This window comes from Scardinius erythrophthalmus (assembly GCF_964197995.2).
Source record: "Scardinius erythrophthalmus genome assembly, chromosome: 10".
Classification (NCBI taxonomy): Eukaryota; Metazoa; Chordata; class Actinopteri; order Cypriniformes; family Leuciscidae; genus Scardinius; species Scardinius erythrophthalmus.
Window position 1 is genome coordinate 4,156,930 of NC_138230.1, and position 16,833 is coordinate 4,173,762.

Genomic DNA, 16,833 nt, shown 5'->3' on the forward strand with positions numbered 1-16,833 from the left:
ATATGCTTATGTACCGTCAGATGAAATCATGCAGGCGTCGGCGCTTTCTCCGTCCATGCAATAAATGCACATGAATGAGCGCAGATTTTCTAGCGCATTTACTTGCACTTAAAAGGCAATATATCTGTGGTTTAACCCATTTGAGAGACGGCCAAAATCAGAATTTAAAATGGACTGAATAAGCTCTCTACGAACTTGAGCAATGCCGCGCTGACGGACCATGAAAGAGTGACGGACATGTATGCACATAAATCACTGTTACACACAAACAACACTCTCGAAGTAATACTGTCTCACTTGTAGCCATGTCTTTTAACTATTATAATATTTCGAAGGGCAAAAATAGGAACGTTTAATTGGCTTTACATCATCAGCTAACTCGATCACGTCGAGCTATGTGATTTCAGATAGCCAGGCCAGGCTCCTCAGCTCCACTCACGCCCCGCCTGTTTGTCTATTTTCTGTTATCCGGGAGTGACGCAAGGCCAAGATGGCGACGGCCGGCTCCGCCCACTTTAGGCTTCAAAAATGCTCTTCAGAAACCTACGGGTGACGTCACAGACACTACGTCCATATTTTTTTACAGTCTATGGGTGAATCCGGCCAATCGTGGAACAGCTGTGTCGTCATCAGCCCTCGTGCAGCCGCTCTTGAGAAGCTGCGCTGGCTGAGTTCTCCGGCTACTCTCGAATTGCTCTCGCGGTACTTTGATGGCATACGTCACAGTCACGTGGCGTCGGCGCTGTATCAAGTCGGACAAAATTTCTAACCGGCATGCACTGCTTCAAGTCAGCCGCCGATCGGTCTGCGCAGAGCTGCATGAAGTCGAACAAGCCTTTTGTGTGAAGTGAATTTCAAGCTCTGGGTGTAGCTGACGTTAGCCTTGTAGACGGAAGAGTGATTTCTCCGATAGGCGGATATACGCTGTTCTGGATTAGTGGGAGTGGCTTGTGGAGCTGTGCGTTGTGGTGCATTGTGGGAGTTGTTGTCTTTCATACAAATGCGCCCTAAAGTTACTTTCTGTCTTTTTTCGGTCAAGAAGGCACCAAATTCGATATTTATTTTACATTTCGACTACATATATGACCCACTTTCAATAAAGATCAATGTTGCAATGGGTAAAATGCTCCTTTAAGTTTCATTTTTCAAAAAGATTGTGAGCTAGACTTTCACCTGTAGTAAGTCAGTATCACTAGAGAATTACTACAACCTTTGAAACATGAAAAAACACTTTAGGTGAATTATAGTAATATTTTCATATTAATATTTGTGTACTGTACGTACAGTAAGGGAGGTATTTGTGAAAATTTTACCTGTAGTAAGTCAGTCTGGTCACTAGGGAATTACTACAACATTTGAAACATTAAAAAAAAAAAACACTAAGTGAATTACAGTAAGATTTTTGTGTCAATATTCGTGTACTGTACTTACAGTAAGGGAGGTATAGTTAAAATTTAGGAGAGCAGTGATGTTTGAACAGAATTTCCACTATGGTTTTTCGGACACCACTACAAATGGCTGTTCCCTCAAATAGTTGTTGGCAGGGCAACCCTACCTTTAAGTAGCCTAACATTTTTTTTTTAATTATTATTATTATGCAAGTGTTTTTGCAGTTGTATGAAATGCATTATAGTTTTATTTAGTAGTGTCTTGTAGTGATGGGAGAAACGAATCTTTTCAAAGCTTCGAACCAATTTGTTAGCAACATGATTCACTGTTTGGAAACGCAACACGCTGGCGACTCCTGCTGGTCAAACAGTGTAACTGCAACAAACAGACCAAACATGCAGAAAAACACCTTTTACAAACACACAGCAAAGTAAAATATCAAATTCCATTAACTTATCATCTAATAAGATTAAATATCAAGTGTCTGTATAATATGTGTTCTTCTATTAATGTTCAGGGCTTGTTTTGTTTGTTCCATGGCTCAGATAAACAGGCCAATAAGAGACTATTAACTACTATTATTCCTTTTAATTATACTAGTGTCTAATTACACCGTCTACAGATGAATAAAACTGATCAGAGATCAGGTAAAACCCATAGACACTTTTATGTTTCACTGCTGAGGACAAATTCAGTGTATCTGCATGATTCTCACACACACGCGCACACATGTCCATTGTGCTTTCTATGATGGGAGAAACGAAGATAAAAAAGATTATAGTTTGATATTTTTTAATCATGTAAGATCCACATGTGGATGAACATCTTTAAAATGAAGTGAGTGTATAATGTGTGTGTCTGTCACATAACAAACCTTCTGTTTTCTCATCAGGATGATTCTCCTTCTTCTTCTTCTGCTGTGCTTTATCAGTTATAGCGGTCAGTGTAATTTATGTTATTGCTATTATTATTATTATTTTTAGTTCAAGCTAAAAGTTCTAGGGCCCTATCTCGCACCCAGCGTATTTTGCACCCGACGCACGAGTCTATCATACTTAATCATAATACACCCGTGAATGGAGACTCTCTGTCTCGGTCATACATTCAGTCACATACAAGGACATACACATACATATATTAATAAGAATATGTATCGACACCACATTAATCTAATTACCATCATATATCTAATATTCTATGAATATAATTAAGTGCAAACATAATAGAACATTACATTTCTTCCACATCATCAACATTTATAAATGTTCAAATGTGGCACAGCTAATATTGTTGGCTCCTTATTACCTACAATTATACATATATATAAATCTATTTGACTAAAAAAAGAATAGTTAATGATAACATTGATCACAGAGAATAGAGAGAAACAATACATGTATTTTTCAGTATTGATACTTTGTATTGAATTAATTTTATTCTGTATCTGTGTGCAGAATCCTCAGCTGTAGGAAACACTCCTCGATCTGTGACGGGGAAAACAGGAGAGAGCGTCACCCTGACATGTGAATCTGAGGACAGAGAGATTACTCGTATTGTTTTAAGCAGACAGTCAAAAAACATCCTTGATTGTCAGACTGAAGAATGTAAGAGTAAAAATGGCCGAGTGTTTAAAGAAGGATCATGTGACGTCGTCATCAAGGGTCTGACATTCAGTGACGCTGGGAAATACATTCTGAGAGTCTATTACAGTAATGATCAATCAAAGCTGGAGTATCATCTTCATATTCATGGTAAAGTCAGAACTGATCAAACCATCATCATGTGCTTTCATGATTTCCTGATAATGTTAACAGTTTAATATCTAAAACTATTGTGTGCAGGGCCTGCGATCAGCAAACACATTTTGTAACAATTATTCAATATCCAGATTAGATTTTCAGTGCCTGTTTTTTAAATTATTACATTCAGTTCCTTTAAAGGGGTCATATAATGCCGTTTTTGTACAAGCTAATATGATTCTTTAGGGTATAAATAAAAAGTTTGTAATATACTTTAATTAAAAATTCTCATTAGTATTGTAAGAAAACACTCATTTTACCTGGTCAAGAACAGCTCTGTTTTCAGCACGCCGTGTAATGCCGAGTTCAGACTGCACGATTTTAGCCCCGATTTTGGCTCGCCGACAAATGCCCGAAATCACAGGCAAATCGGTGCTCGTTCACGCGAGTGACAATCACGCAGTGTTAATGAGCAAAGACGTGATTTGAGAGAATCGCCGACGCCCGTGAGATATTTGGCATGCTAAATATCTGGACCTGTCGGCGATTCAAAATCCTGCTGTGTGAAAGTGTTCTGACTGAAAACTACATCGGCGATGACCGACAGCCAATGAGAGAGCAAGATACAGAGCAGCGGGGAGTTCGGGGAGGAGTTATAGACCACAATATCAGTATTTTAATAGATATATTTATAATTATATCAAACAGAAACAAAGCACAAACATTTGCTTGAACAGCACATTGCAAAATTATTTATTTACCCCAAACTCTCTTTGCAGAACACACAGTCCTTGCTCCCCTCGTCTTCCCAGCCATTTCCTCATGCATGGTTTTCTTTTTCTCCTTTTCGCTGCAAATCAGTGCACAGACAATTTGAATCGCAAGCTTCTTGCAGGCTATCATTTTTAATAACAATTTCAGTCTCGCGTGAGAACTGCGGTCTTACGCACGCGGGATTTTGCATTATTTCCTTATCACTTCTCGCGTGTGTTTGGTTGCGAAACGTAGTTTGCGGGCCAGACAGGAGTTGTCGGCGATTCTTCCTCCTGAAAGTCATGCAGTGTGAAACCTCCTGTCGCCGATGTATTGTGCAGTGTGAACACACCAGCAACTGAATGTTACCCCAGATAGTCACGCAGTGTGAAAAGAACAGTGACCCGACTACTTTGAAAATCGTGCAGTCTGAACTCGGCTTCAGTGCATGTGTCTTTAAATGATAATGAGCTTTGCTCACCCCGCCCCTCTGTTCTGTGCGTACACCGTTTCTAACACAATAACCATAACGCGGTGTTCATTATAAACGTGGGATTATGAATTATATTGAGAACGTCGTACATAGAACACATGCCGTAATGTACCCTGAGTGTAAACAGCCGCATTCATCGTGAAGCGTGCAGCAAGCGATTTGCAAAGATTAATATAAAGATTAATGTGACCCCTAGGGGGCGCTCCAACGCACACAATTTGATTATCTTAACTAGAAAACCCAAACAGCGCTCCCCTTTAAACTATTTAGGCAGGTTGTTTTCAATGAAATAATGAAAATGGTGTACTGATGTACTCAATTATAGTTTTTATTAAACACTAAACAATACACTGATTGGCAATCAGAGCAGACAGTTCCACGAAGGTAACAGCGAACAATTCACAGTGAATAAAGGTCTCATAGCAAATGAGTTATGTGATACTGTTCACATACACACACACTGCAAGAAACACTTCAAACCAAATCGGCCGTATGTACATACATTAACACAGCATTTCACACAACACACTAATAAACATTGCAAAATAGTCACTGTCCCCAAAGGAGATATGGCACAATGCCCATAGGCCGAATGTTGAATTATAACGATTGCCAAACAGACAAAAAAACAAAAACATTTAAATGAACAAGCTACCACTAGCAGGACTCCATCCTAGGCCCACCTTGGTCCAGGTCATCAAAGAACAGTGGCGGCAGATCCCCAAGACACACACACATACATACAAAGAAATAAAAAGTAAAACAAAATGATTAAACCCAGGAAAAACAGTGGCTAGTGACAGACGACGGCAATTCTCGTTTTTCTCTGGACACCAGCCTAGATGATTTACAGCTATATGCCCCGTAACAATAAAGTTAAACGGTGTGAATGACTAATAGCTGTGCACTCTCCTCAGTGTTGCTTATGCTGCAAACCCGTGTAGAATCACTACTCGCTATAATATGAGCAAGTTTCTGTAGACTCGTAACTGCTGGTACCATTTACTGGTCACCATACACGCAGACGCCAGACCGAATTTCTCCCGTTTACACAGCCGATACACCAAGAGGCTCACTCTTCAACTCACACCGCATTAATGTTTTTCTGTTCATGTCTCACGACACATTTAAAGGGACGCGTCACTTACGCCACCTTATCCAAATAATCAGTGCCGATGAGCAGGCCTTAAAGGTACACTTCCCATCTCGACCATCCTGCCCGCTACATTAATATAAAGCTTAATAAAACGTTACACTCACTTCAGTTCTTCTGGAGGAGCAGCAGGAACACGAATAGTTGATACCGATCCTTTTTTCAGGAGCAGCTTCTTAGCAAAACCAGCTTTATAACGTTACTGGCCCTCGTTTGTAAAGCAGTCTGGTGTGTGAAATGATTCGCGTAAACATGAAAGCATTGACGTTGATCGTGGGGAATATTCCCTTCGAAAACAAACTCAGCCACTGAGTCTTCAGCGGTTCAGCTTTAGGAACATCAAAATGATGTTGTGTTCGTTATTACACCCAAGAACACCACAATCACTGAGACGCCATTCTGCTCATAGACGGTGCTCCAGCGTATCAACAATGACGCGCGGACTATGATTGACAGCTCGCTCACGAGCTAAAGGCGGGTCTGTGTTGAAACGCTGCTGTCAATCAACAATCGTGGGAGGGGCGTCTATTTTGTGACATCACACGGTCGAACGGCTTGATCTGAGACGGGGGAAACATATAAGAAGATTAAAAAAAAACACGATGATGGTTGTGTACAGGCACTGCTAACACACATTTCAGTACAATCAACTTGTAAAAGTGCATGTACCATCATATGACCCCTTTAATCTTAAATATATGCGTATGGCCTGGATTGATTGACACCATTATAATGATAATTAAGGATGAATGTGTGTGTTCCTCCTCAGATGAGATCTCTGTGCAGAAAGGAGAGGATCTGAAGTTGGATGTTCTGTTGATCAATGCTGATAAAGTGGAGAGAAACTCTAGTGAAGGCTGGATAGAGGTGTGGACGAGAGGTCACGGGGTCAACAGTGATCGACTGACCGTCAGTGACGAGACTCTGATCATTAATGAGTTTACAGTCACTGACACTGGAACATACAGAGTTCTGGACTCTAATAATGAAACCTTGATCACAGTCTCAGTCACAGGTGAGAGAAGATCAGTGGATGAGGAGAGATATTATGTTTAATCAGTAAATTAATCCTAAACTGCACGACTAACCTTTCAATATTCTGAACAGAATCTGTTCTAGACTGGAAGGGAAATCTGATCGACACAGATGAAGACAACACTGACGACACTGAACATCGAAGTGAGTAAAACATGAGGCATTCTTAATCAAAAGTTTTAAACCGTGAATAAAATAAAATAAAATAAAATAACTCTCTTTCCTTCACCTGTAGTTCACTGGATGCTGCCGGTTGGACTGACTGTGGCTCTGCTGGTTCTGCTGGTTCTGACTGGTGTCGTGATACACAGACGTCTCCACAGAGATTACTCGAAGGGGAAAGCACTGAGTTCAGGGATCCAGAAGTGTTGAGGACAATAGCCGTGTTTCCACCGTCACTTCCGGATCCTGACCGGGTTTCTGGCCCGTTGATTATCTCAGCCCAAAGCGGGTCGACGGGCTTGAGGAGTGGTCATGACCAGAGGAGTTTCTCTGAGTCTGGAGACGACAGCGGCGGATGAGTCCATGTACCAGAAACATCAGCATTAAAGGAACACTCCACCGTTTTTTTTAAATAGGGCTTATTCACCTTCTTTCCTACATTTAAATAGGTGGGCAAATGATATCTCTGCGCCCCAGTAGCAGTGCTTCGCCTGTGCTTCCCCCTAATATAGTCCCAAGTCAATATCTGCCTAGGAAATCACCTAGTCTTAATCTGCATCGCTATTTGATCTTGACAAATGTTCTAGTTGTTCTCGACGAGTCCAGCAATATATGCTTTTTTCTCATTTAATCAAAACCATTTCCTTAAGAGCTCCATCAACATATGTATATTTTGTACAGGTTTCAATTTAAATATATATGTATATGTTGATTTTGTGTTTAATAGTTTGTCTGCACTGTTCTTTGTGAATCTGCAAGTATGTGTTTTGAAAAAACTAAATTAAACCACTTTTGAAAGAAAAATTTTTGTTGGTATGTATTTTTGTATGATTTTATTTTTCACTGTTCAATATTTCATTGTTTTGTTTTGTAATGTATAATGAAACATGAAGAGGATGTGAGAATAGTTTACTCATGCGGAGCCGTATGAGGATCTAAACAGAAGAAAAAGAGCAACGCTTGATGGAGTTTCATGTCTTATTATCAGTCCTCATTAATTTACTGTATTGGACTGTGTTTGAGCTCATAAATCAAGTCAAGTCAAGATAGCTTTATTAATATAGAGCTTTTTACAGTACAGATTGTTTCAGCTTTACATAGATAACAGGAAAATAGTGCAACAGTTTGTTTTGGCTATATACTGTAAAAAATTATTTTCATGATTTGTTATCACAACTTTTTATCTTTTGTCAAATCAACTTAGATAATTAATGTGGTTCAGATAACATGTGGTTCAGATAACAAGTGTATGTTAATTAATACAATGAAGGAGATTGGTTTAACTGAAATTTTTAATTTCAACTAACTCAAAGTTTTAAGGCAATAACATCATTAAATCAACGCTCGAAACTTACACATTAATAACCGTCTCGTCCATAGACTTTGACCAGTTTTGTGGGTTTAGTTCATTTAAATATGAACGTTACAGTGTAGATCTGCGGATAAAAATATCTGTAGATATTCAGTTGGGCTTCACTCTCCTCTCTCAGAATACAGAAGACTATTTGTTTTTGTGAATTAAAAAATGAATAATAGTCACATAGTTGGATCAGATGACAAGTAATGATATATGACCTACTGTAGTTATATTCACCGTAGGTTTTAATATACAGGAGATTGAGTGAAATATGTTGTTGTGAATTTATATAAAGTTACATTTAGGTATTAATCTTATTCAGCCCATTAGACAAGTACCGTGTAATCATATGATCCTCGATGAAATATCTGCTGTATATTCACTACTGCTCGTCATACAGCTACAAAACAGTGTCCTACAGCATTTTATGAAGACAAACACAATTTATCCCTTTTCTAAAATTCCAAGGGCCATTTAGAACAAAGAGACAATATTATTGTTCACATTTTTTATTTATTTATTAACACTATTTATGAATTATGACGACTCCCGTCTCTTCTTTAACTGTTTTTCTATCCTCCTGTCAAAGTGCTTCTGTTCACTGATAAAAAAATCAAAAAAAAAATTTTTTCAAGGACATCCATGGTGAATTTGATCTTGTCTCACTGTGTGTGTGTGTGTGTGTGTGTGTGTGTGTGTGTGTGCTGCCCAGAATTGATGTCAAGTGAGTGTGGATTGCATAAATTTTCTCCTGATCTCCATAGGAAAACGGCACAGGCACTTGTTGGTGGAACTTTTGGAGAAAGTGTCAAGACACTTTGATTTCTTTAGGATACTGATGATGGAGTGTGCAGAGAAAACTGAAAATGACATTACATGTCCATGTCTGTCTCTGTAAGTCATTTATTTTGGAATGCAGTTAAAAAAAGAGATGGTGTTTATAGTTTATAAAAGTTTAGAGAGAGAGATTGACACATACATATATGCCTATTATAAATGTGTATTTTGTGTGTTCACACCATAGACTGTAAAACAAGCAAGTTCACATATTTCCAATATCTACTGTAATGTTGCTCCAGAAACCATGTGGAGAATGTTTTAATGCCAGGAGTAAACAGAGTCTTACCAGAAGAAGCCATCTCACGCAAGCTAAAGACAGGCAACAAGAGAAGATTAAAAAGAAAATGAATTGTGAAAGTGAGTAGAGAAGACTAGGGCAGATAAATACACGTGTTAGCTAAGCATCAGCCTGATCGGCAAGAACTGTTTGTTTCTCAAAATAAATTATAGACCCATCCATTGATATATAGAACTGAACTGATATCTACCTACCCTAGCTCTATCTAGCTAATCGTTTATAAATAATAAATGTTGCATCATGCTAAACAACAATAACTTTAGCAGATTATTTAACATGCCTCAATTCGTGTCGCTGTGCATCCTCCCCCTACTGGACACATCAGGAACAGCACGGCCGTAAAACTGCCTCAGCCGTATATCTACTGATCTACCGGCTCCAGTTCTGCAGACTTCTGTCCAGTCCAAAGAAAAAATGAAACGGAAAAACCCAGTGTTTAACAGAGCAGAGTAGAAAGATTTGTGGATAAAGCGACGTCGAGCCCTTAAAAAAAAAAAAAAAAAAGTAGTCAAAAAATGTTTGCATTTCAGAACCTTATGGACAGCGGCCGACACGAACACACACACCTATTTAGCCTAATACAGCCGTAAAGTAATCTTTCAAGGACAGCGCCACTTCTCACAAATACAGACAGGATTGGATATGAAAAGTTTAACTGACACGTAACCGCGATCAGCTTCGTGGGAAATTTACAAAATGTAACAGTGTTAAATTTGACAAATACTGTTCGATAGAACTGCTTGGTTTGTTACTACAGTAACAGTTATCTGCGTCACTGCGTGCTTCCTCAGCGATGAAGTTCCACATTTGCGGCTATTCAACACGAAAATGCATGCAGGAAAGCCTTTCCCAACATTGTTTTCTTCAGTTTTGTCGACAACTTTACCATCTCCACTAGCTATTCTTTTCTTCAACTCCTCAGACAGCATCCATCTCGACGACTGCAAGCAGATCGCGCGCGCGGTTATGATGACTTTTTAAAAGTGAAAGTAGGTATAGAGACTCCTGAGAGGGCGTGGGCACAAATAAACTGATGTGGATTTTAAATTATTTTATTAACTTGAAATACAGGCATATTTTTGTAGATGTGTTCCTAAAAATGTGCATATATTTTTACGTTTGAACGTGATTGTTTTAAACCCGTGTTTAGACCCGTGTCCGGTCCGACCCGCACCCGTTTGAGCAAAATTTTTGTTGACTCACCATTGCAGTTAATTCTTCAGGAGGATATACTGACTATGGGAGGAACGTGTCTCTGTGTACAGAGCGGGGTCACTAAAGGCGTTTTCATCCGAGAAACACTGTGATTGGTGGATAGGATATGGAGCAGGCGACTGACAGCGACAATTTGTCAACAATTTGTCTTAATATATCCACTGAAATAATTCAGCATAGACTGTCTTTGACTCTCCTGAACATCAGCAGGTTGAGTTTCCCACAAACAGACAAAACTACTGGGGTATAAGAACACAAAAACACACAAGCTATCGTTATATTTAAAAATATGAAAACTTACATGGTAATAGTTCTGCAATGGGTCTAATGTTCAGTCTTCATCACATCACACAGCTGAGAGTGTGTCTGGAGATCTCACTAGGCTTGTTTGAGATGTGCCTTGCCTCGCCTGAAGTGTATGCGACAGTAGCCGGCTGCAGTGATGAGGAGGAGAAAGCTCTGCGGTCAAAACAGCTCAAACACGAGCCTTTCTTTCTTTTACTGTCTATGGTCTAGCCAGCCACGCATTTCCTTTCCAGCATATCCCGATTACTCCGTTATTCCACAAGGGGGCGTTAACAGTCCATAGTCACTGAATCTGCCAACTCTCAATGAGAAAACCCTACTAATATAAATCTATTATCTGAAGTGCTAAATACAAGGCCCTTTGGAACAATAGTCCATCTGTACCATTGGCATCAACTCAACTACACACACACACACACACACACACACACACACACACACACACACACACACACACACACACACACAAACACACACTAACCTGACCCATCACACAAAACTTTTCTGCATTTATATATATATATATATATATATATATATATATATATATATATATATATAAAAACCTATAAAGAAAATAACGTCTTTTTTATACCGTATTTTGGATCGGTTTTGGTCACTTCTCGGTAAATATTTAATACCAAAAGATACAAAAGATACCTTTTACAAACTCATGGCAAATGTTTTATTGAAAGTAAAATTTATCAAATGCAATTAACTAATCATCTGATAAGATTAAATATCAAGTGTCTGTGTAACATGTGTTCTTTTATAAATGTTCAGGGCTTGTTTTGTTCATTCCATAATAAATAAGAAAATATTATTCCTTTTAATTATAGTAATGTCTAATTAAAATGTCTGCTAATGTATAAAACTGATGAGAGATCAGCTAAAACAGACACTTGTTCAGTGGTTCACAGAGATCATCATCGCCCTCAGCGGCTAAAAGCTGAAATTAAGAAACGCTTAGAAACAGTTATGACGTAATGAACCCTCGTTTACTCAAACCACGTGACTCTGGCAGTTTGGTGCGGCTTCGAGCTCCTTTCTGTCTGTCGCTTTGGAAAAGACAGATGTGTGACGTATGATAAATGACAGAAAGGGAACCAATCAACTTCTGAGTTTCACTCCCTCAAAAACACATGTAAAATAACCAGCTCTGTCTGGTTATGGCAAGCCAATTTAACATTTAATCTTTATAACATAATAGTATGTATTTTCATGCTTCTAGTAATGTTACTTCTTTTTTTTATATATTAGGCTAGTATCTATTCATTATAAAAGTGATCAGTCTTTAAAAGTATCTTTATAAAGATACTACAGCTTATTAATTAGGTACTAGTTCTTATTTTATTAGACACTAGTGCTCATTCCAGTAGTGACTAGTATTTAATTATACTTTACTTGTTAAGATTTTTTTTTTTGGTTACTAGTAACTTATTTGACTAAAGATATCCTGAACTTAATAGGTAGGCTAGTACTATTACATTTACATTTCTGCTCAATATGCTAACGGCCCATACTCATAAATATAACTCCACAAACTGTAAAGCAGTGTTAAGTGTTCAGAAAGCTGAAACATATTTCGAGTTGGGCTATTTAGAGTGAAAGGGGCTTTTATTTTGACACGACTCACAATCTCAGATTCATTATTTGTTTTATTTAAAGTAATTATAAATACTCAAAGGCTCAATCTTCTGTGGTGGATGTCCTGGTGTTGAGGTTGTTCGGCTGGTGTGCATTAACAGGTTTTTCTTATTCATTAGATTGTTCTTATTTATTAGATATAAGCCTACTTTATTTTATTAGGTATTAGATTTATTAGATGGCACTGGTAATGCGTTTTGACTTTCTCAGTTTGTGTAAACCTATTATGTTCAGAGTATTTATTTTTCCCACATTAATTTCCCACATGATTAGTACAATTATGTGGTTTTGTTTCATCAATACAGTGTATAGGCTACTTTTCCCCCCGAAGTAATGGAAGTGAACTGTGACAACATGCCCCAATAGGTGGGCTCCATTGTAACATGACCATATGACAGATTAAAATGTTTTCTAATCTAATAAAAATATAGGCTATGTTTTGGTGATCTTTATTATACTGTAGGCCTACATCCAAAAAAATAAATGTCATATTTAACATATATCTTCCCTTGTGTTTTCTTGCTAAGCAATTAGCAAGATAAGATAAGTTACAAACAATTTCATTCAGTATGTTAATATATTACATTACCATGTGAACTCTGATTGGATGGTTGAGAGGAACTCATGTTTATGTAATGATGTGTTTGAAAGAAGAAATCTCCAAATACATTCTCACTAGTTCCTTATGAGTTTGAAGATATCTCCAAATGAATAGGTAGAAGTAGTTATTTCTGTTGTTGATATAATCTATTAATTTCTGTCATGTAAGTATTCCTATTAGGGATGTGCAAACTCCTATAGTGACTATCTTTTTAAAATATTATTGTACTTATTCATTAAATACTATTGCTTTTCATTAGATACTAATGCTTATTTAATTGATACAGTACTAGCTGTTCATTAGGTATGTAGGCCTATACTAGTACTTCTTTTCTAGACTCAGTCAGGCACTGGGAGACGCCATCGCATTTGTCAGGTGTGTAAGTAATGGCCACTAGAACTGCTGTCAATCAAGATTATTTGAAAAACCTACTTTCACAAACTAGGATTTTCACTAAACTTTGATCAAACCACTGCAGCACAATTCTCTGGACTCTCCTGATCAATAATTATTAAAAAATGTTGAACTTTATCATTTGTGTAGCTATAACGGTGTCATTTAGAAAAGGGGCGTGTCCAAGTGTACCCCAAATCATTCCTAAACGAACTCAAATCTTCATGACATTCAGTGAACACAAGCATGCAAACCATGATTTTAAACAAGCATGCAAACGTTTATGGAGATTGGGCCATAGGTGGCGCTATAACTTTTAAAAAGCTTTAAAAAACCTATTTCTGTAGTAAATACTAAATAGCCTGTATTGGCTGTAAATGGTCTTTTCCATCTATGATCTAGATGGGTACAGGCTTGCTAAATAAAACATAATAGCGTTTTACTCATGTGCTTAAAACCTTAAAGTGCTGGAACGCTGATTACTGCTGCTAGTCACAGCTGGAATAGATACGAGTCAGAAGTGAATAGTTGTTTTCTGCATGACAGATCACCAGAAGTCAATGGCAAACATGTGAAATGTGTTTCTGTAACTGTTGGATGTCGAGATTTTCTTCAGTAAAACAAAGAGAAACTGAAGTCATTACTACTGGAAACAGATGAAGTTCTCAAGGTGAACATTCCTCGACTCTATAGGGGTCAAACAACTAAACATCAAGTATTCTTGTAGTTTCAGTAGTAGTGTAAAAGCAATAACTAAATCAGTTTATTACTATCATCTGAAAAATATTGCAATAATTAGATGCTTTGTTTCCAGTCAAGACTTAGAGGAACTTGTTCATGCTTTAATCACAGGCGTATTACTGTATTACTGTAATGGACTTCCCAAAAACACCATAAGACAGTGTCAGCTCATACAGAACGCTGAGCAGAACCAGAACACATCAACACATCACAGTCCTCAGGTCTGTACACTGGCTTCTAGTTATCACTGTTATATAAATCACTCAATGGCCTAGGACCGCGATACACTGATCCGATCACTGAATATGAACAGATCACTCAGATCATTAGGATCACAGAAATACCAAGAGCACGAGTCCACTTTTCCTTCTCTTTTATTTCTAGATTCTAAACACATTTGTAATAATTAATTATTCTTTGCTTTTATTGTTGTTTTTATGCATCTGTGTGATTATTTGATTATTATTTTACATTATTTTTTATGTAAAGCACTTTGAATTACCATTGTGTATGAAATGTGCTAAATAAACTTGCTTGCTTTCAAGTAACAATAGATTAGTTAGTCACTATTGAAATAAGTGCTAATATGTAATGAGTGAGTCAAGCGGGTCACAGTGTAACGCGGGGCAAGTTGTCTTAAACACTTCCACACACACCAGCATGAAGAAACTCAGTGTATACTAGTTGCCATATCAACACTATATAGAGAAAAAATGCGCCAAAATTCAGAAATCTTTATAAGATGTAATGATAATATAATATAATAAAGAAATGTGTTGATTTTTAATTATTAAAAAATGCCATTATTTTATATGAATTTTATATGAAGTTAATACTTGTATTTTATTGACAAAATATTTTAGTTTGTCTTGAATCAGATCAGATAACATTTGAATCTGTTATATCCTCCTGGGACCCAAGAATAGACTTTTGTCCACTGTAGTGGACATTATATTTTAGTGAATTTCTCTGACATCATACATGTCACATGACACAACCTGGGTGTCCTGTAAAGAGCACATTCAGGACTTTTCAGAGATACCAAATGTTTGGAGGTTTCACCATGAAAACAACTTCTCCTTTGTTTTTAAAAATGTCTGACATTAATTTAGTGATCAAATGTAGCCTTCTTATGGAAATATGATAATGTATTGTAATTATAATTTAAATTGGACTACTTTTCAAATTGTATTTCATAAACCAACATCTCAGGAAAATGTTAAGGGGTTTCAAATAAAAAAATTACTTTGTGTTACAGAACAGGGGTCTCATTTATAAAGCGTGCGTACGCACAAAACGGGGCTGGAAACGTACGTACGCCAGTTCCCACGCAAAGGTTGTGATCTATAAAAAACAAACTTGACGGGAGAATGTGCGCACCTTTAAGCAAACTTTGAGCCGTGCGTACGCACATTCTGGAGACAAAGGGAATTGGCGACCCGATGGTGAGCTGGAGTTAAGTGTCTTTTTGGTCACTTTTAGACAGAAAATCTAAAGAAAATTTAACATATACAGAAAGATAATACAGATATAATTTCACTCACCAAGCCTGTCACTTGAAGCAAATATCCATCCCTTCTTAAATGTCCGCGCCAGCAAGCGCGTTGGGCCGTTTAGTGAAACTGACGCAAATAACAGTTTAAATAAATAAAATAATGATTTAAACTATGTTTTACTTCTGATATAAACATTTAGATTAAATATGCCATTCAAATTAATGGAGTTAAACACTTAAACATGAAATCATTACTGAGAAGTTACAACATTTTTATATTCAAATTCAGTCAATAGAAATATTTGTTGTTAATGCGGTGTTTTTGAATACTTTTCCTCTGGCATGCTGTGTTTTAATGTTTTAACCACAGAGATAACTGCTTATCATGATAATACCAGATTGTCTGAGAAAATAGTTTCGTGCAAATAATGCCCAAGGCCTATCTGTTTCCATTAAAAATATAAATCAATTAAAAATACAATTCGGCCAGTGGAAAAGATTGAGAAAAACTTTCTCTGAAATGTATTTTACACTATTTGATTTATGTATTCAAAAACAAGGCAATGGCAACTACTTGATTTTTATTAATGTAATGTGTCTTGTACCGTTAAACATTATCACGTGGATGAATAATCATATGCAAATGATATGCAGATGAGTATCTGCATAGTAAAACTAGGCGTTGTAAGCTCCATATATGGTTATTTCGGGTGGAGACGCATGTGTGCACAATCTTCCGCTGACTGGGGTTTATAAAGTGAATTCTGCGCAGGTTCTGGCGTACGAACGGTTTTATAAATCCGAATATTTTTTTGCGTACGCCATTTTTGGCTTTCGGGCGCACGTACACTTTTAGTAAGGTTCCTACGCACAGTTTTATAAATGAGACCCCAGGACGTTGATTTCATACGTGTCCACTGTAGAGGACACCAGGACTTAAATCATGTTTATCAGGCATTTTGTGAGACACAACAAGTGAATATGGAAATAAATTATACATCAATATTCCTATGAAATATTAGGTACCGTATTATTATTAAAATGTTGCCAATTATTACTCCAATTATTACACTTCTTTTTTCATTAAATGTTGCTCCAAGAACACATTAAGGTGCAAATTAGATACATTTTATATATACATTGCATTGAATGGGAATATTAATTTATGGACATTTTACCCACATATTGCATAAAGTAAAATGGTGTATCGATTCAT

At 37.2% G+C, this 16,833-nt stretch overlaps 2 protein-coding genes across 2 annotated transcripts in view; one reads left to right on the forward strand and one right to left on the reverse strand.

The window, feature by feature from the left end:
* Window positions 1-16,833, reverse strand: part of LOC308697127 (uncharacterized protein) — a 377,069-nt gene that overhangs the window by 333,529 nt on the left and 26,707 nt on the right. The gene's annotated exons all lie outside the window — the stretch shown is intronic.
* Window positions 1-16,833, forward strand: part of LOC308697126 (uncharacterized protein) — an 874,503-nt gene that overhangs the window by 43,723 nt on the left and 813,947 nt on the right. The window lies entirely within an intron of this gene.